Source organism: Equus caballus, chromosome 16 (genome assembly GCF_041296265.1).
Source record: "Equus caballus isolate H_3958 breed thoroughbred chromosome 16, TB-T2T, whole genome shotgun sequence".
In the NCBI taxonomy this organism is placed as follows: Eukaryota; Metazoa; Chordata; class Mammalia; order Perissodactyla; family Equidae; genus Equus; species Equus caballus.
In genome coordinates, this window is record NC_091699.1 from 90,696,498 (window position 1) to 90,723,846 (window position 27,349).

Here is a 27,349-nt window from a genome sequence, read left to right on the forward strand (position 1 = left end):
TAAATATGGATAGCTCCTTTAGCAGTAATAAAAATTAGTCCTTTATCAGTACAGCATTGCATATTCACTAAGTACTTATATACATATTAATTAATCTGTTTGTTATAATAATTAGAAGGAAAGCAGAACTTATATTAATATGTCCATTTTTTATAAATAAGCATGTGGAATATACTCCTTTGTTCTTAATAATTTCTCCTCTCTAGAAGTAATTAAAATAGCTATTTAGCCAGACATTTAGAATGTGAAATTTCTTCTACCATATTCTGAAGCGTCAATGTGTATAAGATGCACACATGTAACGAAATTGTGAATAATTAGCTTGTATTAGAGAGTCCAACTTCTGGCTTAGTAGTTAAATCAGCTTCTTTATTCCAACTTATCTGAATCCCAATTCAAGTTGACTAAGTAAGTTTAATTTTAAGTAGCTAAAAATGAGTTTAATCTTTATCGACTCAGACCATGAGTCAACACCTGTAGTTCACGATCTTTATGTCAAGATCCTTAGTTTTTAATATTTTTTCTTAGGCATTAACACCAACCTAATTTGGACTTCTTTTATACATTTTTATAATACAACTAACTGAGCTATTCAAAGCATTTTCTTTTTCCTTTTCGGCTTCCCATTTGCCCTGCATTGTCTTCTTTCATGACTGTTGCCTAGGCCAAGTTGTACTACTTGCTTAAACCTAAGATCTCTCCCATGAGTTCTGTGGTTCATCTCATGACATCCACCCTTTCCCATAGAGTGTGTGTAAGCGGTGGTGTTTGCTCACGTGGCCTGCACTTAAAGCCAGAAAAAAAGGCAAAACACTATGTACTAACTTCAATAGGGACAGAAAAACAGTTTGGTAAAATATACACTCATTTTATATATAGACACATAGGGAGCAGGAAAATCCACTTCAAACTGAAATTTTCTCTCTGAACTTGGAATCAGAAAAAGAAGCCAGCTATTATCATGTCTGTTTCCCATTGTCCCGGAGCAATGAGGCAGGAGAAAAAAAGAAAAAGAAGAAATAAAACTATCATTACTTGCAGAGGATACAATTATCTACATAGAAAAATCAAACAAATCAACCAATATTCAAAGTAAAAAATGGGTTTAACAATGTTGATTGATATAAAGTCAATAAAATCAATTACATTTCTAGATACTAGCAACAAAACTTAAAAACAAAACTTGGGAGTAATAACATTCACAAATAGCATCAAAAAACATTAAATGTATGGCAATATATGTAACAAAAATTATACAACCCTTTACATGAAAAGTATAAAATATTATCCAGAGAAATTAAAGAAGACCTTAAATTAAATGGAGAAACGTTATTTTCATGGGTTGGGAGACTCACTATCATGAAGTTGCTAAATATTCTCAAATTGTCCTATAAATTCAGTGAAACCATAATCAAAATCAGAAGGCTGTGTGTATGTGTGTACACACACGTGTACACATGTGTTTAATTATGGAAATTAACAAGTAGCTTCTAAAATTTATGTGTAAATGAAATGGATCAAGAATAAACCAGAAAATTTTGAAGAAAAAATAAAGCAGGAGGATTAACACTACTAGATATCAAGAAATATTAAAAGCTACAATAACTAAGATTGTTATTTTTATAATATTAGACAAGTAGACCAATGCAGCATCATAGAAGTTTTAAGAAAAGAACTACATGTGTATAGTTACTTGATTTACAAAAAGCAAGGTAAGCTTGAAGTGCATTGGATCTTTCAACAAATGGTGCTCAGTCAATTGGCTCTACATATGGGAAAAAAGAGAATTTTAGCAAATCTGTTTTAGATGTATGATAGTTCTAATTTAAAAATATAAAATAATAAAACTTCTAAGAGATAATAAAGAAAAATATTTTTATGATGCTGCGGAGGGAAAATTCTTGAACATCAGATTGAAAGCATTAGCCACAATGGGAAAGATTGGTAAATTTCATTTACAACGAAGTGAAGAGGTCTTGTTCATCATAAGAACAAATTAAGAGAGTGAAAACCCCAACAAACAAATGTGAGATTTTTCCAAAACAAATATCTGATACGCTACTGGTATCCAAGTATTTAAAACACACAGAGTAAAATGAAAAAGAAAGATGACCAATGGAAATATGAGCAAATGCCTTGAACAGCCACTTCCCAAAGGTCCGAACAGCCAATAAGAAAATTGTCAACCTCATTATCCACCAGAGAAATGCAAGTAAAATCACAAGATACCATAATACACCCAACATGTTTATAACCTTACATACTAACACAGTGTTGACTATGTGCCTGGCAATATTCTAAGTGATTTAGATACATTTACTTAATTAATCCCCACAATAATGCACTATTGTGCATTTTACATTTTACCCAACGTAAAAAAGCTAGTAAGTGAAGGAGCTGGTAAGTGAAGGAGCTGTGACTCAAGCCCAGGAGGTTTAGCTCTGAAGTCATATGTTTAGCTGTTATTATACTGCCTTCCAAACTAAGATGATACTTCAGAAAAATAAGCATAAGTTGAACAAGACCTTTAAAAAAATCTATATAATCTTTTTGAAGAGTAATAAACAAGATCTAACAACTCAAAAAATCTCATATTTTTAGGTAGAAAGATATAAAATATAATTTTTCTGAGGACTAACAGAAATTTAATGAAATTAAAATTAAAACCTCACAGTTTTGCTTTATTTTGTTGGGAAATGGAAAAAGGTCATCTTAATGTTAATGAGAAAAACAATCCTTAGAAAAAGTCATGAAAAGTATGACAATGATGTACAGATGACTTGAGAATGAAGGACCTGAGTTACTAGATATCAGAAAATTCTATAAAGCCATTGTAATCAAAGATGACAGTGTATAGTAATCAATAGGATAGACAAATCACTGGCCTAGAAGATAGAATCTACAAACAGAGAATTCAGTATATGTCTATGGTAGGCAAAATTTAGGATAGCACCCACGTTTCTGGTCTCTAAGAATACATGCCCTGTATAATCCCCTCCCACTGAGCGTGGGTAGGATTTGTGAATATGATGAGATTTTATTCCCACACTAGGTTATGTTATATGGGAAAGGAATTTTGTATACATAATTAAGATCCCGAATTAGTTGACACTGAGTTAAAATATAAGGAGGTTTTATCATCTGTGAGCCTCACCTGTCAGATGAGCCTCTAAAACGGATCCAAGCCTACTTTGCTAGGAGAGATTCGAAGTGAGAAAGATTCTTCTGCTGGCCTTGCCGAAGCAAGCAGACATGTGGGAAACTGCCTATGGAGGAGACCACATGGCAAGAACCCCAGAATGGGTTTCAGAAGTTGAGAATGATCCCCAATCGACAACTAGCAAGAAAATGAGGACCTGTATTACCAATGCAAAGAACTAAATTCTGCCCAAAACCCATGAACATGAAGAGAATTCCAATCCACAGATGGCATCACAGGCCTGGCCAACACCTTGATCGCAGCCGGTGAGACCCTGAGACTGGTGAATTCCCACAAGGACTCCTGACTCATGGAAACTGACATAGCAAACACATATTATTTTAAAGCTGCTAAACATTTGGTAATTTCTTATGCAGCAATAAAAAAACTAACACAGTGAAAAAAATGGCATTTCAATACAGTGCAAAAAGATTTTTTATTTAATAAATTGTACCACAATATTACCTTATATCTGAAAGAAGATAATTTTACCCTTACACCACATTTTAAATTAATTCAAAATATATTTAAAATATTACAGTAAAATTTGAATCAAAAAAATACGAAAAGGACACCATGCACAATTTGATTAAGAAAGGATTAACCAAGAGAGGAAATCCAGAGTCTATAAAAAGGAAAAATAAAGATAGATGTCCAAATAAATATTTAAAAGCTTTACATGGCAAAAGTTATAATCAAGTTAATAGACAAGGTTGGATTTGAAAAAATATTTACAAAGCATAACATTAAATGTGACAGTAAGTAAAATAAACTCAGACTCGCAAGAAAAAGACAGAAACTAATAGAAAATGGGCAAGAGAGAAGAAACAATTAGCAACATACCAACAAGCATAACAGACATTCAAACGCACTGAGTCTGGGAAACAAAATTAAGGAAACAAATAGACATTATTTAGTCTGGCAAAAGAATTTTTTTTAAAAAAGCATAAGACCTCATGCTTTTGGGGATATAAGGAAAAATTTATTCTTGCTGGTAGAAATATAGGTTGTTTTAGCCATTTTGCAAAAGCAACCTGGCAACATCTCTTAAATTTCAGGACAGAACAAGTTGACTCCTGAGAAATTAATTTTAAAAGATAAAGGCACCCAACTCGTAAGCATATAAGTAATCAAGGGAGATAGTGGATTTTTAGTACTGTGTTATACCTTTTACTCTTTACAACTGAGTTCCGTTACTATTGCAATTGGAAAACTGCAAGTCAAGAATATTATTGGAGAAAGAGGTAGAATAATAATAAGGGTAGCTGATATTTACATAGTACTTATTCTGTGCTAGCCACTACAAACACTTTACATATATTAGTTCTTCTTTTCAACAATCTTAAAAGGTGAGTACTAATATTACTTTGAAATATGTATTGTTCAAGACCACACAACTAAAGAGTAAAGAGACAATTTGAACTCAGGCAGAAAGTCTGATGCCAAAAACTTCACTTTTAACCACTTATAAGGTACACACTATTATACCACAGGCAAAAGATAGGGAAAAGAGCCCTTTAAGAACACCCAAACAGATTGATTCAGAGAAGCCAGGAGTGGCAGTTAACATGTTTGTATATAAATATCCTGTAAGACATAAAACTCCAACACGCAGGAGAATTTGAAGACAGACATCTGTGTTACAAATGTGAAAAGTTAAAGAGGCTTTTTAAAATGACCTTTCAGTTCCCCAAAGTGCAGTGTGTCCATGTCAAAAAGACAAAAACCAAGAATTAGTAACTCTTAGTACAAATCTCTGGAGTCAGGATAAATTATTTTATCTGGTTGTCACTCCTCTTTTAGGAAACTGAGAACTGAAGGATTAATGTTCAGTATGAGATGGGTTTCTTACAGATGTACTCGTTGTCAACTTCTCCAGCTGGGAAGTTTGAAGAAATAACCACAAACTGAACAAAACAACAATAAAAACGAATCTCTTACAGTGTATTAGAATTGAAATATTTCGTAACTAATATTTAGGCTATCTCTTCAAAATTATATGAACTATAAGGAAAGAAACGGATAGTGTGTGAAAATCTGAGCAGACCTAAATAATGACAGCTTCCCCAAAATATAATTAAGCAAGTTTATCTTGAAATGAAATTTCAACACAGGGTCGAATCTTTGATGATCATTTAATGCCAAGAGATGCTTTTCTTTATTAAAAATGATTACTCAGGTATGACTTTAATAATTTACATAGGAAAAAGCATAAACCAAAGTTAAATCCTACAGCTGTTTGTATGTCCTTCCGTATTAAGGTCACGGGAAGAGAAACAAGCCAAAAAATATTAAATCCTATTCCGACTCACTTTCCCTCTTAATAGTAGTTGTTAGAACAAATTCTATCTTACATTTCATGCTGGGAAGGCACACGGTGAAACTTTGTCTCTTCTCTCTGGGGTATCCTCAGGCCCCCTCATGGAAACTTAAGAGATAAATTCCTAAGCAGAAGAGTGGGCACCAAATCCTATTTAAATGTTGGTCATCATCTTTTCAAAGTTCATTATTCAGATTAAGTTAGGTATTGGATGCTAATGAATAGAAATAAATACATTCCTTTCTGAGGAAATGAAATAATTGTTCTCTTGACTAAAAACAATCTTTCATCTATTTTGCTACTTAAGGCAACTAATATTCAGCAATTATTAAGTCTGATAAATTTCATACCATCAGTAAGTGGCCATCAAGCCACATCAGAGGAAAATATCCCCTTGTCAACAATTTGATCATCCTTTTCTGGTAGAATGTCTTGTCTCTGCTAGGGGTTATGTAATCATAGTCATAGAAGAGCCAAGCTCAGAATTCTGCTCCACAGCAAGGAGAGAACTGCTCACAATTACAAAGAAATCCAGCCCAGTCTTTTTAGCTACAACCTGTGGAACTGTGTCTCTACTACCACAATTAACTCACAAGCACTGGGTGGACAGGAGAGTGATATCAGTGTATGCTGATTGTTGTGGTGCTTCATGTGGGATTTTTTTCACAGACAAGGGAGACAGAAGAGAAGGAATAGAATTATAACCTTTATCAGGAAAGGAAATACCCTCAGCCTGGCTGTTGTACTGGCAAGGAGGCCTTTCACCTGTTATTTTAACAGCTCTGTCCAAGAGAGCCTCACCCCAGCCTGGTAAGACTCTCCTGTGCTCACAGCTCCATTTGCACTGAATTCTCCCAGTGCCCACAAGCCAGCATGTCCAGTGGATTATGTTTGTGAGTCTTTATATCCCTTAAGCATCCTACTGTCTATACTGTCCAAATTATCTCCAAAGGCCCCAGTTCTTGTTACCTCAGGGCTCTGGATATAAAGTTACATAGGTTTGGAGGGGTCTGTTCCTAAAATTAGTGTCCCATAGGCCCAGTTATTTCAAATATGTGGATTTGCAGAAAGCAAGCTCTTTTGCATATATCGTGTTACGGCGAAATACCTTTAGTACTAAAAGGCATCCTATGGCTAAAGGGGAGCTAATAATTTGAGTTTAAATATTATAAAGAGATGATATAGTAGTATTTAATAGAATAAAAAATGTACTTCTTTAAAAGAACTATTTATAAAAATGATCCCTTAGGCGGCAGTTTGCCATCAAACAAAATTTTCTGTATTAACGAGTTAAGGCTTATCTTTAACCTTAAAGAATATACTAAAATTAGGTGGTACCCTGTATACACTGCTTTGTAGATTTTAGTCTGACTCCAGGACTATTATTTGATGAATAGCACGAGTTCACAAGGCAGGGCTGGGACTCCATTAGACTCTGGCCACCTGAAACAACACATATTTTGGGAGACAGAGTAAAATGGTAGTGACCGGCCATTTCTCCCAATAATTCGTTCCTCCCCTAGATTGAGACTGCTGATCTCACAGGAAATTATGATCCTGTGCTATAGGACAGCTGTTCTCAATGGGAGGGAATCATAGTAAAATGAGACGGCAAAACCTCAAAAACAGGCACCAGAAAGCCTGGCCCACATCAAGTCAGAATCTTTGGAATAAAAGGAAATAAGGTGAGGGAACATGGTACTAAGTCTTGCCATGTAGGGAGAGACTGACCTTAGACAGGTTATTAAGAAAACTTAAGAACGTGAGACTTTTTTTACTGCAAAAAGTTTTCTAAAGGAAGACACAAGTTAGAGTGAAATTAGGGATATTGAGAAATATTTATAACTATCTATTTATACACATATGTTCAATTTTATTTGTGGAAAAGAACATTCTTTCTCAATATTCATCTTTAAAATAGAATTTAGAAATAACAGTGAAGTCGGGTGCTAAGCTCTTTATTTCATAGAGGTATTAGGTTCTGTCTGTTATTACAAGTGATTTTCTGCAAGTCAATAGTAAACTTTCTTGGGGAGGATAAAGATGATTTACGAGCCAAAATATTAAATTTGTCAGAGGCCACATTTGACAACACAAAATTTAATAGTGACAATTTTATTAAGAATTGCTGTAGATATACGAATTGTTGGGTCTGAACATTATTATAGGATCTTATTTATATTAGGATCAATAAATCTTAATATCAGATCCAGGCATCTACTTTTTATTTTATTCATCAAAACTATATCTGATTGATTGGATCCAATTTCAAGCATACATCCTCCAGAAGGTGTAGCTTGATGAGCCACTTCTATCTTGGAATTCAATGAGAAACCCCTCCAATACTCAAATGTGTATGAGAACAGAGAGATGGGGAGATTGGGGGAGGGGCGAGGGAGAGCGGTGAGAGCAGGGAGGGTGGAGGCCATTCCTCTTTCTTTTCTCAAAACCAATAGACCCCAGAGACAAGAGATATATCGAGCATCCTTTCCTTCCAACATCCTATGACGTTTTGTTTCTCCGGACATGAAGTGTTTAGAAAATGTCAGGAATAGAAGAACAGCAATGTCCTGGTAACAAAGCTGCTAACTTTTATTCTTCCTTTGTCATAAATACACCTGGGGACAAACAGAAAAATTAGGGAACATTAATTGTGTCTTTGAAATTCAAATCATAAGATTCCACTCCTAAAAGTTTCAAAAAAAGAAAGAAAGGAAGAAAAAGGAACCTTCTTTCCCTACTTAATACAACCCATTTCTATCATGACCAGCAAATCTCTTTCTCTTCTATAACTAGTACATGCCATGAATCTTTAGCTGTTTTATGCATAAGAGGTGTTGGACAGTGGCCTCTGAGTTACAAACTAAAGGAATGCTTGCCCATAGCTCACTGCTTGATAAGATGGGGAAAATGATGCCTAGGAAGAGGACGGAAGAACTAAATTCCTGGCAAAATGCAGGAGGACAAAAGGAGATTCCATATCTTTTAGAGGAGGAAAAGAGAGAAACTCAATAATTTAAATTAACAGAAGCAAATGAAAAGAGAATGAGCCATATCTGTAACAGCCTCTGTACCACTTGTATGGGCAGAATCAAGTCTTGAATGAGCCGTTGCCTGCACCTGTCATGGTCTGGAGCACACATCACCTCTCTCACAGTTCCCACTCTTCCCAAGGCTGCCAGGAATGCACTAACTGACTAACAGAGCAGATTGGCCTTCACTACTCTGAACACAGTCTGTGCCCTGGACACGGCCCTGCACACTGTTGACAGGTGGCTGACAAAGTCATCCAAAAACTGATGAACTGATTGTATCATTTCTATGGGGAAGCACAGGACCTAGAATGGCCAAACAATTTTGAAAAAGAAGGAAAATATTGGAGGGATTACTACTTTATTTCAAAATTATGCTAATCAAGACAATGTGGAATTGGCATAGGAACAGATATTTATCAATGGAACGGAACTGACACTCAGAAATAGACGCACACAAATACAGTTAAGTGATACGTGACAAAGGCGTGGTAATTTAACGAGGAAAGGATAGTCTTTTCAACAAACTGGCCATGCATATTCCGCAGCTCTCCTAAAAATGAGCCTCAACCTTTCTTTCACACCACATGTAAAAAGTAACTCAAAATGGATCATAAACTTAAAGGTAAAATTTTCAATAAAAAAGTGAGAGAAAAATCTTGGTAATCTTGAGAAAGACAAAGATTTCTTAGTACACGTAATGGTCAATTTTATATGTCAGCTTAGTTGGAATATAGTGAATATAGTTATAGAACGTAGTTGACTGTTTGGACAAATAGTTTAGATACTGCTATAAAGGCGTTTTTTAGATGTAAATAACACTTACAGTAGGTACACTTTAAGATTCCCCTCCATCAGGTGGGTGAGCCTCAAGCAGTCAGCTGAAGACCTTATGAGCAAAGCCTATGGCTTCCCAAGAAGGATTTCTGCCTCCAGGCAGCAACATAAAAATTCTGCCTGAGTTTCTAGCCTGCAGATGCAAGACTGCAACATCAATGCTTTTTTTTCGTGGTAAAAAAAAAAAAAGAAGAAGAAGAACATGAGATTTATCCTCAACAATTTTTAAGCGAACAGTAAGCGTTGTTGACTGCAAGCAGCATGTTGACAGCAGATCTCTGAAACTGTTTCCTCTTGTAGGACTGAAGCTTTATACTCATTGAACAGCAGTTCAATAGTAACAAGAGAAACAATGCAACAGGCAAAAGATTTAAACACTAAAAAATAGATCTGGATGGTTGATAGGGATTGCAAATTAGCACATGAAAAAGTATTCAGTATAATTAGTCCTTAGGTAAATACAAATTAAAATCACAATTAGATACGTTTCCACACCCATCTGAATGGGTAAAATTAAAATATGACAATACCAAGTGTTGATAAAGATTTGGAGCAACTGGAGCTGTTATACATTGCTTTGGGGAATATAAATGTCATGACCATTTTGTCACAATACTGAGCATCCACCTACCATGTGACGCAGCACTCCCACTCTTACCAAGGGAATTGAAAACATGTGTTACACAATGACCTGTAAATGAATGTTTTAGCATTTTTATTTACAATCACTCAAAACTGGAAACTTCCCAAATGGATAAATAAATTGTGGTATATTTACACAACAAAATACTATTCAGCAATAAAAAGCAATGAACTAAAGATATATGCAACAAGTTGGATCAATTTCAAAAGCAATACATTGAATGAAATAAAAAAGACACTAAAGCCTGCACACTGAATGATTTCACTTCTGTGACATTCTAGAAAAGGAAAAATTATTGATACAGAAATCAGATCAGGGAGGGGGTTTTAGTATGATGGAACTATAATATTTTGTATGTGGTGGTCATTACTGCCCTATAGACATTTGTCAAAACTCATCAAGCTACACAACTAAAAGGTATAAATCTTACCTTAAAAATTATGCTTGAATAAAGTCGACTTTAAAATAAAATAAAATATGAAGGAGGATCAGATTCATCAAAAGTTTTCTACAAATGTGGCTCCAAGTAAAGGTTAAAATTGAAATTAGGAGCAATTGCAAATGCTGTGTTCTCTTAGCAATGATAAACACTAGTGAGGGCTCTTCCTAGGAATGGAATCTTTATAGCAATGAAATTCAACTGTTTATAAAACTCAAAATCAACTTGATCATAAATTTGGGAGCTTGTTACTCTACTCCATATTCAATGCCCTTGAACATTTTAGACAAAGAAAATTTTTTTAAGCTCAAATAACATGTGACAACATGAAAATGTTAATTCCAAAGAACTGGTTTTCAAATAAAATAAATTTAGAGCATCACATATAGGGGTTGGCCTGGTGGTGTAGCAGTTAAGTTCATGTGCTCCACTTTGGCGCCCTGGGGTCTGCTGGTTCAGATCCCGGGCACGGACCTACACACTACATATCAAGTCATGCTGTGGCATATAAAATAGAGGAAGATGGGCACAGATGTTAGTTCAGGGCCAATCTTCCTCAAAAAAAAAAAAAAAAGGCATTCACATAATAGAGAACAAGAGAGATAAAATGCGATATACAGACATTTTATTTAACGTAGATAAAAGCTGACATCAGAGTATAGCAACAATAGAGAGAGAGATTCAATTTTTAAACTTGTGCTTTACACAATTTATTGGATAGGAAGAGAGATAAGCAACTCAAAAATTAGTATGCCAGGAAATCTGTATTGAATAGAGAACTTCAATTTTATTTAAGATGTACAAACAAATGTTAAACACATGGTTAGAATTTTGTATTGTTGTTTGTTTTTCTATTTGGTTAGGTTTCCTATATAAGAAAATAAAATTGAAATTTAAAATAAATTTGCATTTGTGCTTAGTATTATGAGAAGTGTAGTTGATAACATTTATTCTTTATTTTTCTTGCTCAGATCTTACTTTCTAGAATAACTCTAAACACATTTACTGCCTGATGAGGATTTTTAGGCTGCTTAATTTTAAAATGGTTTATGATGAGGATTTTTAGGCTGGTTACTTTTAAAACTGTAGATGAGAAGCAGGCTCCGAGGACTGGAATTTTGCTTGCCCTTTTGAGACATTTGCGTTTGTGAAGGAAGGGGGGATGACCTTGTAGGGACCTGAAATTGGCCACCCCAGGATATGTCTCTTTGGCATCAGGATTGTTTTGGGCTGACTGCTTTGGATAAACTGGGACAGGGAAGGAGGCTCTGGGGAATGGAACTTGCCCTTGTTGGGACACATTTACATTTGTAAGGTAAATCTCTATCTGTAAAAGGTGCCTCCCTCGCTGTACCAGGAAGAAGAGGAGAGATGACCTTGTCCCTAGAAGCTCTTAATGGCGAAGGCAAGAACTTAAGTTGGTTGCTGTCTGGCAATCTCATGTAACTGGTTTAGGGTGGTGGCGTCTAACCTTTCTAACCTTTACTTAATCCGATTTGATTCTTGTCTAAAAGTCATGGGATCACCCAATGACCAGACCCCACCTGCACTGATGCCATTTTAACTTTTTTTTCATGTTCTTTCCTTTGTCTTGTAAAGAAATGAATCATATACCTATGCCTTAAATTTAGCCCTAACCCTCAACTCGGGGCAGCAGCAGGAGCTCTGACTGCCCGTGGGTCCTGTCCCCACACACCAGCTCTGCCTGCCCATGGGCTCCGTCCCCATGCCAGCAGGGGCAGCAGAAGCGGCGGCAGCAGAAGCGGCGGCAGCAGAAGCTCTGACTGCCCATGGGTCCTGTCCCCATGCTATTCTATACTATTCTCTAAATAAAAGAGCACTACTGCCAGATCTTGAGAGTCTAAGAAATCTTTCTTTCGACTCCTCGGCTCACCGACCCCGCATCACTGCCTAGTAATCAACAATTCTAGCATTTCATCCACTTAAATTCTCCCTCCAATGTACTCATTAAACTCCCATGTTTGGGTTCCTGCAAAGGATAAATATAACTTGATAATCACACCTAATAGAATTGTACTTTGAGCTCTATATCAATGCATTTTATTTATGATCAATTATTGGTCCTATTCTTAATTGCTCTGAATACCTGTGATGGGATTTTAATGATACCAGATAATTTTAGAGCTGAAATGGATCTTGGATCTCATCTGGTCCAACACTATGTTTAGACATTCACATACATTATTTTGATAGGGAAGCACCGACTTTTTCTTCCACCTGCATTTTCCAAGTTCCCTGGAAGCCTCTTTGCATGTTACACAAAACCCTCACCCATCCATCCCCATGCTATCTTTAGCTGTATCTTTCCTTTCCCATGACTACCTGGTGTCTTAGTCTGTTCAAACTACTATAATAAAATACCACAGGCTGGGTAGCTTAAGTTACAGAAATTTGTTTCTCACAGTTCTGGAGGTTGGGAAGTCCAAGATCAAGGTGCCAGTCAGTTTGGTTTCTGGTGAGAACTCTCTTCCTGGTTTGTAGACAGTCACATAACAGAAGGGGAAGAGAGAGAAAGAGAGAGAGAATATGAGTGCTAGCTCTCTGGTGTCTCTTCTTTGTAGGGACACTAATCCTATAGGATCAGGGCCCCACCCTTGTGATCTCATTTAAGCTTAATTGCCTCCTTATAAGCCTTATCTCCAAATATAGTCACATCGGGGGTTAGGACTTCATTGTATGAATTTGGGTGGGACACAATTCAGTCCATAACATCTTGCAATGCATTCTAAGCTTTTAAGCACAGCATATTCTACTTTTTTCCACCTCCTTTTCCTCTTCTTTTTCCACTCCCACAGCTTTATCCTGATCTTTCCAAGACCTAAAATCATCCTCTGACTTTACCTAGGAGACACCTACCCATCTTTAAAGACCATGCTTCAATAGCCCAGGAGTTTACAGTTCCGCACAAAGCTCTCTCAGATGGTCCCCGTGGGCTTTCATCTCTGCTGCCTTGCGCTTCACTAAAGTCCCCCCACTTTAGACCCCAGCCTATTCCTCCTCTAACCAAGTTAGCTGTCTACATCTCGTGTGCATTTTGTGAGTTCCTTGAAGGCAACGACCTCTCAGCCTCTAAAGAACATTTCATTTTTTGGCTCCTTCCCCCAAAATATCAATACAAGTTGAATTCACTTTAGTACTTTGAGTAAATTTTAACCTATAAATGAAGGCCAGAAATTATTGAGACGTTAGACAAGTTACCTCTAAATACTGATATATAATAATAATGCCAATCACGGGTACTGGGATTTATTTTTTTTGAAGTGTTAGGAATGGAGTGGGTGACAAAGAGAGTGAGAAATGATTTTCTAATTTTTTAGATGATGGCATAGGAATATAATCACATAAAGACACCATTCAGGATGGCAATAGAGCTAAAATGAAGACCGAAGCATCTTTTTAATTGCTTTCTTCTGATAACTTTTTTCACTTTTGCTTGCTACGAAACCAAGTTTATGTGCTTAAGAAACATTTGTACTAGTTATAACACATATGATGGTGTTTATAGTTAAAAATCACTATTTTTGGATATTGTTTACTTAAATACTTAATGCACCATATATATTGTAAAGTGTAAAATAAAACTTCATGTGTAAGAACATAAGTTTAAAAAAGGAAAAATCAGACAAATATTTTTGAGCACTCCTCTTTGGAAAATTGTCTCTCAAAAACTGCGTATTAGCTCATTACTGCATATAGGTGCATTATTCCAAATATTTAATAATATTAAATATTATTTAAAATTAAATAATATTGAAACTGCATATTGGCTTATTATTTCAAAATAATAAACAGAGTGGCAGAAATCATAGTATAAAGACCAATATAATAACAAAACAATAAACGAGTAACTGCAATTAAAGACTGTCAGAAAGACCATAGTAACAGTTCAAATTATCAATAGTTCAAAAAATCCTAAATCATTAAGGTTAAAGCAAGAAAAATTACTGAGTAAAAAAGATTCCCGATTAGGGACATAAAATCTTATGTAAACTCACCTGTAAAGACAATCAATAGGAAAATGAGCAAATTGATCCTTTTCCAACTGCCTGCTTTAATGTATTGGTTTGGTTTCTGGATGCGGCTCAGCACTGGGACTGATCAATCACCGTATGTCGCTGTCCACTTTGATGTAGGCGCTTCTTATGTCCTGCACTTCTAACTAAGGCACACTTTCACAGGCTAAGCTTATAAACTTAGTACTTATTATTTAAGATAGCTATGAACGTGGAGAAGGAGCACAGGGTTTAGAATCCAGCAATTTCACTTATTAATTGAGGCTCCTTGGATGACTGATGGAAGAGGAATAATTCCCAATAGTTTTTGTAGGTATTAAGTGAGTGTCCATCCATAAAGGTATTTAGGATGACGAATTTCACATATATGCAATGAACAAATGTTAGTTAAATATGAACTTGAAATTGAATACCACCTTTCATAGGTATTTAATATTTTCTTTTGATGCCTGAATGAAGATAATTATACAAAGACATGTTAAACTGGGTTACATTTCTTTTATAAAATAATTACATCATTTTGTCTATTTTAAGTATTTACAAATGTCACAGGAAAGCAATATTATAAAATTCTATTACTGAAAAATATTGTTTTCATTCAAAAATACTTTGGAGCATGAGTCTAATATCTCAGGAATTCAGCAATGTCATCAATAATTACTTAAGACATCTAGTTATAGGCCTTTCAGTGTCATCTATATATCTTGACATTTTCTCCAATGATTGATTAGATGAGGCAGCCAATTGTAGTCACTACTTTCTTCAAAGGAGATAAAGCAACATGGATCCTGATGGTGCTATTAGCTCTAGGAGTTCACAGCAGCCATCTAACTTGTCTCTTTCTAAACCATTGGGGGATGATTACAAGAGGCTGGGCTATTTTTTTGGTTCTATAGCATCATTAGTTACAAGCCTCATTCATCATGACTAGGAAGTTGACATAGCAAACATCCCTTTTATGTAATCTCTAAGGAATTCTAGAAAGCATATGCATGTTACTGGAAAACGACTTTTTGGATTTCACAACAAAATTTTATTTTTAATCTGTACTATGTACTATGAATGAATATGTGGACATCTAAAAAAAGATCGTAAATATTTGAGTAAAAGCAGATACCAAGTTGTAGAATCAATTTGGGGGAATAATTTTATTCTTTCAGTGTGATAAGCTTAGTCAGCATCATTCAACAGCAATCCACTCAAATGATTCATTGAATGTTTACTATCATTATGTTACATCTTGATGATATCTGCTAGCTGCCTGGACCTATGTAATAACATAGACTGTTTCATTTAATCCTTCAGATAATACTTAAGATAACCAATATCATGACAGTTTTACAAATGAGGAAACTGAGGCAGGTAAATCGACAATACCACTTACCGATAAGTAAGTGTCGTGGGTGGAATATAAACTGAGACTCTTTTTTTTGGTTACGACTACGATACTTTATTTACTCAAGTAACACTGCCACATACTATGTTTATTTATTCAAAAATATTTATCGAGTGCCAAACATATGTTAAACATTAAGGATTCTGGAACGTGGCACAGCACCTACTCAAGTATACAGTGTAATGATAAACAGACTTTGTTATTAATAAACTTTATTATTTGGAATAGTTTTAGATACACAGAAAATTTGCAAAGATAGCACAGAGTGTTCCCTATACCCCACACCCAGTTTCTCCTATTGTTAACATCTTATATGAGCAAGATATGTTGGTTACAATTAATGAGCAAAGACTGATACATTACCATAACTAAATTCCACACTTTATTCTGATTTCCTTAGTTTTTACCCAAAGTCCTTTTTCTCTTCCAGAATCCTATCCAGGATACCATGTTACTTTAAGTCATGATATCTCCTTAAACTTCTCTTGGGGTGACAGTTTCTCAGACACTTGTTTTTGATAACCGTGACAATTTTGAGGAGTAATGATCAAGTATTTTGTAGAATGTTCCTCAATTGGGATTTGTCTGATAGTTTTTCCCATTATTAGACTAGAGTTATGGGTTGTTTCAGTCCATTCAAACTGCTATAACGAAATACCGCAAACTGGGCAGCTTATAAACTACAGAAATTTATTTCTCACGGTTCTGGAGGCTGAAAGCGCAAGATCTGGGTACCAGCTCAGTCGAGTGAGGGCTCTCTTCCAGATCGCACACTCCTGCTGTCTCCTCACATGGTGGGAGGGGCGAGGGATCTCTCTGAAGCATCTTTTGTAAGGCAGTAGTCCCATGGAATCCGCATGATTTAAGCACCTGCCAAAGGCCCCCTCCACTAACATCATCACTTTTTTTTTTTTTTATTAATGTTATGATAGATTACAACCTTGTGAGATTTCAGTTGTACATTTTTGTTAGTCATGTTGTGGGTAAACCACTTCCCCCTTTGTGCCCTCTCCCCACCCCCCCTTTTCCCTGGTAACCACCAATCAGATCTCCTTATCAATATACTAACTTCCACCTATGAGTGGAGTCATATAGAGTTCGTCTTTCTCTGACTGGCTTATTTCGCTTAACATAATACCCTCGAGGTCCATCCACGTTGTTGTGAATGGGCCAATTTCTAACATCATCACTTTTGGGCGTTAGGATTTCAACAAATGAATTTTGAGGGAATATAAACATTCAGACCGTCGCGTGGGTTTTGGAGAGGAAGATCTCAGAGGAAAAGCGTCGTTTTCATCACATCACATCAAGATGACTTCTCACTGTTGATATTGACCTTGATTACCTGGTTGAACAAAAACTTTTAAAAATAGTTAAAATCAGTGTTATAAATATTCAAAATAGATACCTGAACAAAGGCCCGGAGAATGAGAGTAAGTGAAATGTAAATCACGTTTCTAAGTCCATACGAACTCTTGTGTTGCTTATTCTATCACTTACCGAGAAAAGACACTACAACCTCCTCACATGATGGTGAATGTGTCTTTTTCTGACTTTTAGTTCTGATTCTTTGTTTCGCTTTATATATTTTGAGGTTGTATTAGGCTCACTCACATTTAAACTCGTTACATCTTCCCGGTGAATTTAATATTTTAACACTACAAATCGTAGCTCTACCTCTCCACATCTAAGAACACTTTCCTTAAAGTCACCTTTTTATTATATAGCTACTTCTGCTTACTTTTGGTTAGTGTTTGCATCATAGATGTTATTCCAGACCTGCTTTCTGCCATTCTGTGGCCTCATGTCTTAGAAGTGTTTCTAGAAACTAGCATACGGCAGTGTTTTATTTGTTATCTAGGCTGTGAATTGTTGCTGTTAATTGTGGCGGGAATATTTAATGTAACTATTCATATATTTGGAGCTATGTGTGCTACCTTTGTAGGTAAGCTCTATACATCCCTTCTTCTCTATACTACTTTTTCTTTACTTTCTACTCTTCATTTCTTCCTGCCTTTTATGAACTTCTATCTGGAATATTTTCCTGATGCTTGAAAATCACTTTTTATTACTTCCTTAGAACATGTACACGAGTGATGAATTCTTTTAATCCTTGTTTTTATTTCACATTTATTCTTGAAAGGTATTTTCTCTGTTGAATTTTAGATTGACAGATCCTTTCTTTCATCAATTGAAATAAATAATTCCCTGGTATCTCGGCTCTCGTTGCTTTTGTTGAGAAGTCACTGTCAATCTAATTGTTCTTCTTTGATGTTGATGTATCTTTTTTATCTGGGTGCTTTTTAAATTATTCTCTTTGTGTTCAAATTTCAGAAGTTTTATTGGAATATGGCTACCGGTGAATTAATTTTTCATTAATCCTGCTTTGTGTTCAGAATTTTCCTTAAATTTGTGGTGATGATCTTTGTCAACTTTGGCAAAAAAAAATCATTTGGTCAAATATTGCTTTTATCATATTTTCTCTTCTCTCCACTAAGATTCAAATGCCATATCTATTATACCTGCTCACAGGGATAATATTTATTATTACACCTATTATTATCCCTGTATCTCTTACTCTCTCTTTTCTATTTTACGTCATTTTTCACTTTATGCTTCAACTTCAATATTTTCTTCTGACCTATCTTCCAGTTTATTATTTCCCTTTTCAGCCATGTTTCATCTGCTTCTTAATTTTGTTTTCAGTATTCCCATTTGGATCTTTTGGATCTTTTTAGAGTTTCCAGTTTCTATAGAAATTCTTTCTTTACAAAATGTCTTGAATTTATTAAGCATGTGTAAGGCTGTTTTTTAATAACTCTGCTACTGGATTGATGTTAATAATTCCACCATCTATCCTGATAACCTGTGACTCTGCCCTAATCTTTATCATTTCTTCTGGCTTTTGTTCATCTCATCTTGTCTCCTTATGTGCTGGAATATTTGCAATTGAGTGCCATGTATTCTATGAAAAACTGTGAAATAATTTGATGTTATCTTCCTTAATAGATAATTCACATTTTTTTTCTTGCAGGTGGCTAAGTGCACTAGCACTTCAGGATAACTTTTATTCAGTGAGATTTTGCATCACAGAGGGTTTAGGAGTTTATTCCCTGGGAACAACTGAACCTGAAATATAATATTGGCTCTGCCACTTTGGGCCATTTCTATAGCATCTTTGAGCCAGAACTTTTGTTTTCTGCTGTTATTTGTTTATAAAGTGGAGATAATAATGGTATCTGCTTCTTAGCATTGATGTGAAAGTCTTACCACAGTGTTTGCGAGATTGTTAGCACTCAAAAGGCAATACATTATTATTTTTATTAAAATTGATTATTATCATTATCATTATTTGGTCAATAGGGGTTGAATTGGGGGTTTGTGCTAATATTGAATAGGATATTGTGAGTTCTGAAATTTTAAATATACTCCAGGGAATAAGCTACATAAGAATGGATATTAATGAAAATAGTTTTATATTTTCCCATTGATTATTTCTGATAAACCACAGAAAGCAGACAAGGTTTTTATGCAGTGGTCAATGTATTTCACTCTCCATCAATCTGCCTCCTCTTCTCTTGCTCTCTGTTGATGTGCATCTTTCTTCTCTTTCCCAAAGTGCCTCTATATCTTCTGAGCATGACTTTTGTTCACATGGGTAATGACTACAGTTAATACTGTGTTTTATGGTGCTAAGTTCAATAGAAAAGAATAAATTATTTTAGGTAACTAGAAATAGATACATCACATGTTCAACCTACACAACATATTTAAAAATACATCTCTTTCAGGGATAATTTTCTATAGTTTTAGATGCTTATAAACATCAGTTAAATATTGGGTTTCTGATTAATAGTACATTTAAGTGAATGGAAATGATGACAATTCTGCTGTTTCCATTGGCTGCTATGGCACTGATGTATTTTAAATTTTAGCCACTTCTCAAGAAGTTGAATTAAGAAGGTGAATTAAAATCTTAAACCAACTGCAAAGGAAATCTAGAGAAAGTGCATTTGGAAGAGATTAATGAAGAAATCTATTACTTTGAGGCAATTTGTCATTAATTATAGCTGGAGAAATTCAACCCATTACTCCTTCATGAGAGGCAGCCTTTTGATAAAATTGAATGACTGGACTTAACTTTTACAAACTTTAGATGAGGAAAATTTAGTACAGCTCAAGGAAATAATTTTAGTAAAAAGCAGAAGTATGAAATGAATAATAATTTTACAAAAGCTGGAGTATGAAAAGAATTACTATTTGTTGTATATGGTATATGAAGTCGAAAAACAAATGTTTTCTCTTACTTAAGATAGAAAACTTTAGCTCTGCCAAAATAAGTTTTAAAGAAATCAAATGTTCAAAAGAAAGAGAAAGACAATGTCTTGAGCGAGAGCACAAAACATCACTGAATTTCTCTTACATGCAAGATACTGCTGCCCTCTGTGGAAAAGTCAAGTTCTAAACACTTTCCCCTACAGCTTTTCATTTAATCCTTAGAACAATGCTATGCAGTATAACAATATATTTTTATCAGCGTTAATAAATAAGAAACCTGGGACTCTGTTGTTTTCAAGTTCACCCAGTCGCTACCAGTGGAGCTGTGCTTCCGTATTACGTCCTTACGTGCTGCTGCTTCTGAGCGTTACTCCTCACGGAGCGCAATTATCCCCCGATTTGCTCTATGAAGTAGCTCAATGCTGCTGATTTGCAGAGACCTGCCTTTGTTATTACTTACTGTTATACTATGTTTTATTTTCCTTTGTTTGTTTTTGGGTTTTGCCTGAGTTGAGCTTGCCAAGTGAGAAGGAAAAAAACTGAGTCTCAAAAAAAGGAAAGTGATGATAAAATGCAGAGCTAGTATTTTCCACGACAAAAGCTTTTAGTTAACATCTATGGATGCCTTACACGAGCAAAAGAAATCATTTGATGAAAAATGCTGTCATGATCCGGAGTTATTATTTACAAGTTAAATGATGTAATGACTGAGATTTGCTTTAAAATATTTCAGGAAAAAGGAATCTTATTCCATTCTATCGATGGAATAAGATTGGAGAAATGTTGTTAACTATAACTGTTGAACCTGGGTTACGCGTATATGAGCATTCATATACTGCTCTCTCTATTTTTGCCTATGTTTGAAATTTTTCATAACACAAAAGTTATTTCCAAACGCCAACATGAGTCAAATTCTCTCTTCTATAATCAGAGGCAATATTATTTGTTGTTTTTCTTAAACATTTGAATAAAAATCTAAAGCAAGTTTCTTGTAGTTGTGAGGCATTTCTATCAGGAATTTTTATCTTACTCACTGTTTGCTATGACCTTACTTTCAAAATCAATATACTTTCACGCTAAAATGAAATATAACAAGTGAGAGAAATAAAGAGGAGAGAAAATAAAGTAAAATCTAAGAACACCAACAAACCTTCTCATCCACCTGACCATCAGAGGATTTGCTCCTGAATGTCATTTAATTTTCATGCTGCTGGGCAAGATCATCAGAGAAATGATGCTGAAAGGGCAGAGCACCAGGAGAACTGTGACTATTGTATTAAAGTGAAATAGCCTTTAGTTCTTAGGCTTTTTCTCAATTTTCCAAACTTAATGTCACAGACTATCCAGCATACCAATGCATTTTAAATTCAGTGTTTTTACTGTATCTAAGGTTTTAAAAAAATAGGTTTGGCAACTTCCAGCACTTTCTGAATTTTAGAAAAATAAATAATAAGAATCAAGGGAAAAAACAAATGATCACTAATTGCATATGAGAGCATTATCTAGACTCAACGTGATATTCTGCTGGCTATGCCCTCTCCAGATGCTAAAATTGCTCTCTTATAACCATTTTTCCTCAGGCTTTGTAGAAAATCACAATGTTTCAAGTGCAGTGATACTTAAGTGCAATGATAACTAGTGCTGACACAGTAAAAGAAATGTAAACTGCTCAAAATTGGCCAAAGAAATGGAAGATAACCAGCCCATTCAAGCCCCTCCATCACCATACTTCCTACTTCCCTCTCACTGTACATGTAAATAGAATATAAAATAACCCAAATGGAAAGCTTCATCAAAACCTATTGTGGTCAATCTGAAATAATTGTAAAAGGTTTGATGTGTCCATCACATGTGTTAAAATCTTGAACGTTAATAACCTGAATTACAGGACAAAATTAAATACTCATCAAAATGTCTTCCAAGGTGTCCCCGAGCTGACGGTCGGATACACATCCTCCTCATCCATGTCCAGGAGATTTACAAGCCTCCCATAAAAAGACAATGTCCCTGGCACAGCAGGGCTGACCAGGAAGGAAGCAGGGAGCCTTCACCGTTCGCCACATGAATGGGAGGTTCACGATAGTTTCATATCCACACGCTTTCCATTTCAAGCTTAAAATTCTGTCTTTAGTTAATCTTTGAGGAATTGGTATAATTTACTTAAATACTTAACACTTAAACTTCTAAAGTAAGGCTTTGTTGCAAAAGCAATTCAAGATATCAAACTAAGATGCCAGTTTCTTCTCTATTTCAGGATTTTAGGGGAGAAAATTTATATAGAGATGAACCAGGAGTAAACATAACAAATGACATATAAAATCACAAAATATTTAGATATTAAGTCAATAAACCCAATCTTAGATAGTCTAGATACATGAAAAATGGTGTGCTGAATACAACCTTGTTCTGTGTCCTATGCAATGTTGACGTCACAAAGAGAAATCTGGGTTTTATAGGGGCCAGTTAAAATGAACCTTCTAGTGATGTCCTAGAACCAGTTCGTAATGGCCCAGCAGAGGCAATTGTTAAATTTTCAGGAATTTTGTGAGCCAATTGTTAAACACCTTCATTATTAAAAATTATATAAACTTACAATTAAAGAAATCCTATTCATAAGAAATGTAATAAATACCCGAAGTCATCACTTTCAAGTTATTTTACTACATTTCACTATTATCTATGTCCTTGAGATTCTTTATGTCCGTTATGTTATCTGGTGTGCTATCATAATGATGTGCTACTGCACGTCTCTCCCCAACTCCACGTTCATACCAAGTTGGTAGGTTGAAATAGAACATGACAGATTTCTTTACAACATGGAAATTAACAAATACTACAAATCGGTGCTGTTTTTCTTAGAAAGCTGGCTGGTTACTAAACACTTATCAACACATCAGTGCATACTGAATTTACAAGAATAAGATAAACATTAGTATACATAAGGAGATTTCGATAAGTAAAAGGTAGGAAAATTATCTATGATCTATCACATTACTGTTACAAATTCTATTTGTTTGACACCTCAGTTAAGGGAGGAATTATTTTATTTAATCATATATTTTTAGTTCACTTGTTTTCTCTATGCTGAAATGTTCTTAAACAATATATTATGGGCGGAAAAGAATCCGTTATGTTTTTAATTCTTTAGAAGAATATTTGCATAATTCCAAATAGCAAATCACTTCTAAGTATATTTACCTCAACAAGTTCCTGTCTATGTCTAACATTTAAACTAAAGATGGAGTAAAGCTGATTAGTAGATGAAAAATAGTGTCTTCACAAAAATAAATGGTTATTTTGGTGACTCTCTATGAAGAATCTACTTATCTGCAAAGTGGCATGTGCTACTTGCCCATTCCCCAGTTGTTAAAAAGAAAAAGAGGTTGAATTTGGAAAGTTATTGTATAGAAAACAAATTCTAAGTGATTCATCTTTCAAACATGAACTCAAATACATGAAGTAACCTGAAAATAGTGCAAAACTGAATAAAAAGACAGAAATATTTGGTATAAAGGAAAACTCTGCTAGAATTCATTGTGAGATAATTTCATGGAAAAAGAGGAATTTAAGCTGGGCTTTTATAGCAAGAGTAGAAAAACAGAAGGAAAAGAAGTAACCGTACCACCTTTCAGCACCAATAAACACAACTGCTCCTATCGCCAAGTGAACAGCTAGTTTATAGCTACTCACAACTCCAGAAGTGCTGGTATTGTTACAATAGAAATGTTTTCTAACCTGAGAACAGGCTCTTTTTAGCTGAGGACTTGGGGAGCAGCCCTGGTTAAATGGAGTCAATAACTATCGGGTCATGATAAGCTTCAAGAACCTTGCATTAGTAAAATGAAATGTGGAAGTGGAATTTAGTGAAAAGATAGGCTGGATAATAAAGCGATATACACTGGGGGAGGTCTTAAATATAAGTTTAAGATAATATGGAATATTTAGCAAAACTATTGATATCCATATCCTCTCTTCCCACCACACAGGTCAAGTTCAACCTCTTGGATAGTTTTTGTACACTTCAATGGCTTCCTACCTCAAGGAGCCACACACCTCAGCATAAGAGCTTTCTCTGGCTACAGGTATGCACTTGACCTGCTCAAGGGCAGGCCAGAAGTGCCAGGTAATTACACCCCTAGGAGCAACCCTCAACTAATAAGGGAAGGGAGTCAGTGATAAATGCCCAGGTTCCTTGTCCCTCATGGGGACAGTTTGGGGGATTGTTCTAAAGAGTGTCTCAGAAGCCACCCAGCAGTATTGAACTCCAGTTGCCCTACTCATGAACATACATTTCTGTCTCTTCTACCTTCCCTGCTTCACTTTCCCACTCATTTGACATGCTTCCTAGAGTGATCTCCGCCCCCTACTCCCCAAAAAACATCCTTGCACTCAATTCTTCGTCCTAGGGTCTCCTTTTGGGGAAATCCAAACTAAATATAGAATCCTTATAGATGTTCAAGACTGAGAGTGGTATGAGAAAAATAAATAATTCATTTGTGACCAGTAGCATTTCAGATGATGGTTTTCATAGTGTCAATACAATTCATGGGTTGACTTAGAGAAAACTACTGCAAGCACGGGATCATGAAAACAACTCAACTAGGTGACTGTTTATCTGGTATCAGCTGTATGCACTGCAGAAGGCACTCTGGGGAGTATCACAATGAACCAAACTGCCCGTGCCCACAAAGGACCCTGTCTCCTGACACTCAAATTTCCAGTAAAGACTACGAAACAGACCAACATAGGTAGTTAAAGTCCTCAAAGGTTATCAAATATTTGTATTTATTACTGGACTCTTAGACATCAAGCTGACATTTGCAAAATCCTGACCAGGCCACAGAATGAATCAACCTCTCTAATGTCACTTATTTGGAAGCAAATTATTTGATTAAAAAATTGGGGGACATTCCTCAAACCTAAGAATAGAAAGGGCTTATCCTCTGGCGATGGACAGCAATTCACCTAACATATTTGACATTATAATTATACTAGGCAATTATCAAATGTGTTGTTGCTTGACACGACACCTTTAATTAACCAGCAGCAGTATCATGGATCTGCTGCCTGACCAAAGTACTGGCTAGTTCTTCAGTCAAAGTTCAGGGCTTTTTAGGACTTTTCTTATAAGGTCAAAACCCTTAAAGCCCTTGGAATTCAACCCAACTGTCTACTGATGAGTGTCATGGACCCCCACCCCCCGCCACCCTGTGGTTGCACCTGCCTCTTGCCAGCCCAAGCTTAGTACACCTCTTTAGGAATTTGTAAGTATCCCAAACCTACTTCAGTCCAAAGCTACAAGTTTTGGAAGTTTGTCAAAATACAGGGGACTCCAGAATTACTGCCCAGCGTTTGGATCCTCGGTTTGGATCAGAGCAGGTGGAGATGACTAGGATATAAGCGAATGTAGGAGAGTAGCCATAGTCTGAACACAGTGAATATGTCATTACCCATATCTTGTGCCCGCTCTGTGAAATTAACCAATATCCAATTTCCCAGAAGCTGAAGGCACATAATGTACTCTCTGGAGCAAGTTAATTTTTATATTTTAATTATTTCCTATTCTGCTATAAAATCACCATCCAAGTACATTAAAGAAAATCTATATGAAAGGAATACTGGGAATGCTAAATAGACCACTTATAATAAAAGTAAAACATCTTAATTTCCATAAAAAGGCATTATCTTTTTAATTAGATGTTAAGAAAAATGGGGATAACAAGACAGTTTCTGCCTTTGTAAGAGTGGCTTGGGTACCTCAATGAGAGTCCCAAACAGAGTTTTACAACAGACCAGCCCACCCCACAACGCCCAGCCTACTGCAAGTGGCAGAATTTGGCCCATCAAATAGAGTTTAGTCTCTGAAAATGATGCCAGGAATATTATATTGGAATAGAATAAAAACTAATACAATTTTATGCCAAATCTTAAATCAAAGCAATAATACAATTCCCTGGGTTGACTGGAGATCATTTCTTAAAATAAATATCAGAAATTACAGTAAATTTCAAGCAGAAAGAAAATGCAAATATGTCCTTCTTGAAAAACTAATCCTATCTTGCTGGTCTAGTGTCGTGTATAAGCAACTGCCTATGTCTTTGATTTGGATAGTAACAGAAAGGGCCTTCCAGCGAAAACATCCAGCGTGCTGCCTGCTTTGGTGTCTGTTTCCCAACCACACTGCTTCATTCCTTTAGGTCTTATGGATTATTTTTGTCAATTTTTTTAAGTTAAAATACTTATAAGAAGGAAAGCATCTTCTTATTATTGGACGCCTTAGATAGCAGCTGATATCTATGGGGACAGTACATTGAATAAATATTGCACACCAGTGAGAATATCAAAAATGAAGCATTAAAAAAAAGCAGTTTTTTGGGGCCAGCTCGTCGCTGTAGTTGTTAAGTCTGAGCGCTGCGCTTTGGCAGCCTGGGGCTCGCAGGTTCAGATCCAAGATGTGGACCTCATACCACTCCTCAAGCCATGCTGTAGTCGCATCCCACATAAAATAGAGGAAGATTGGCAACAGACGTTAGCTCAGGGCCAATCTTCTTCGTGAAAAAACAAAGCAGTGTTTTGCCAAGAGCTTATTAGATAAATTATTGCTACTCTCAGAAAAGAGTTTTGACTGAACAGCTCAAATACTTTTTGCATCATTTTAATTCAACTCATGCTGTTTTCAGAGCAAAATAGATTCTCAGCCTCGTAGTAACTGCCACATGTTCTGAGTACCTCATTTTACACACATGAAGAAACTGAACCCCAGAGGGGGTGACATGTCAAAAGTCAAGCAGGTCTTTGTTGGCAACACTACAATTGAAACTCTGGTCCCACGTCAGAAGCTGAAGCTGGTCAGATGTCCCCACCACACAGTTCAACAATAGGGAGGGAGATGAAATACATGGAACCACTGGAGAGACCACCACTGTTCTCACAAGTTCTTAGAGTAAATCCCTCCAAGAAGCTTTTTCTAATCCATCTCAAATTGGAATGTGAGTAGCTGCCATGCTGCCTTATAGCACCCATGATATAATATTTCACTAGTCTATTTCCTTGTCTACATCTGTCATTAAAATCTGTTATCTTTCACAAAAGGGAGAATATTCTCATTTATGTACATTTTTAATACCCTATATGAAGTTCAAAGACTGACACATAGTAAACATTCAGTACA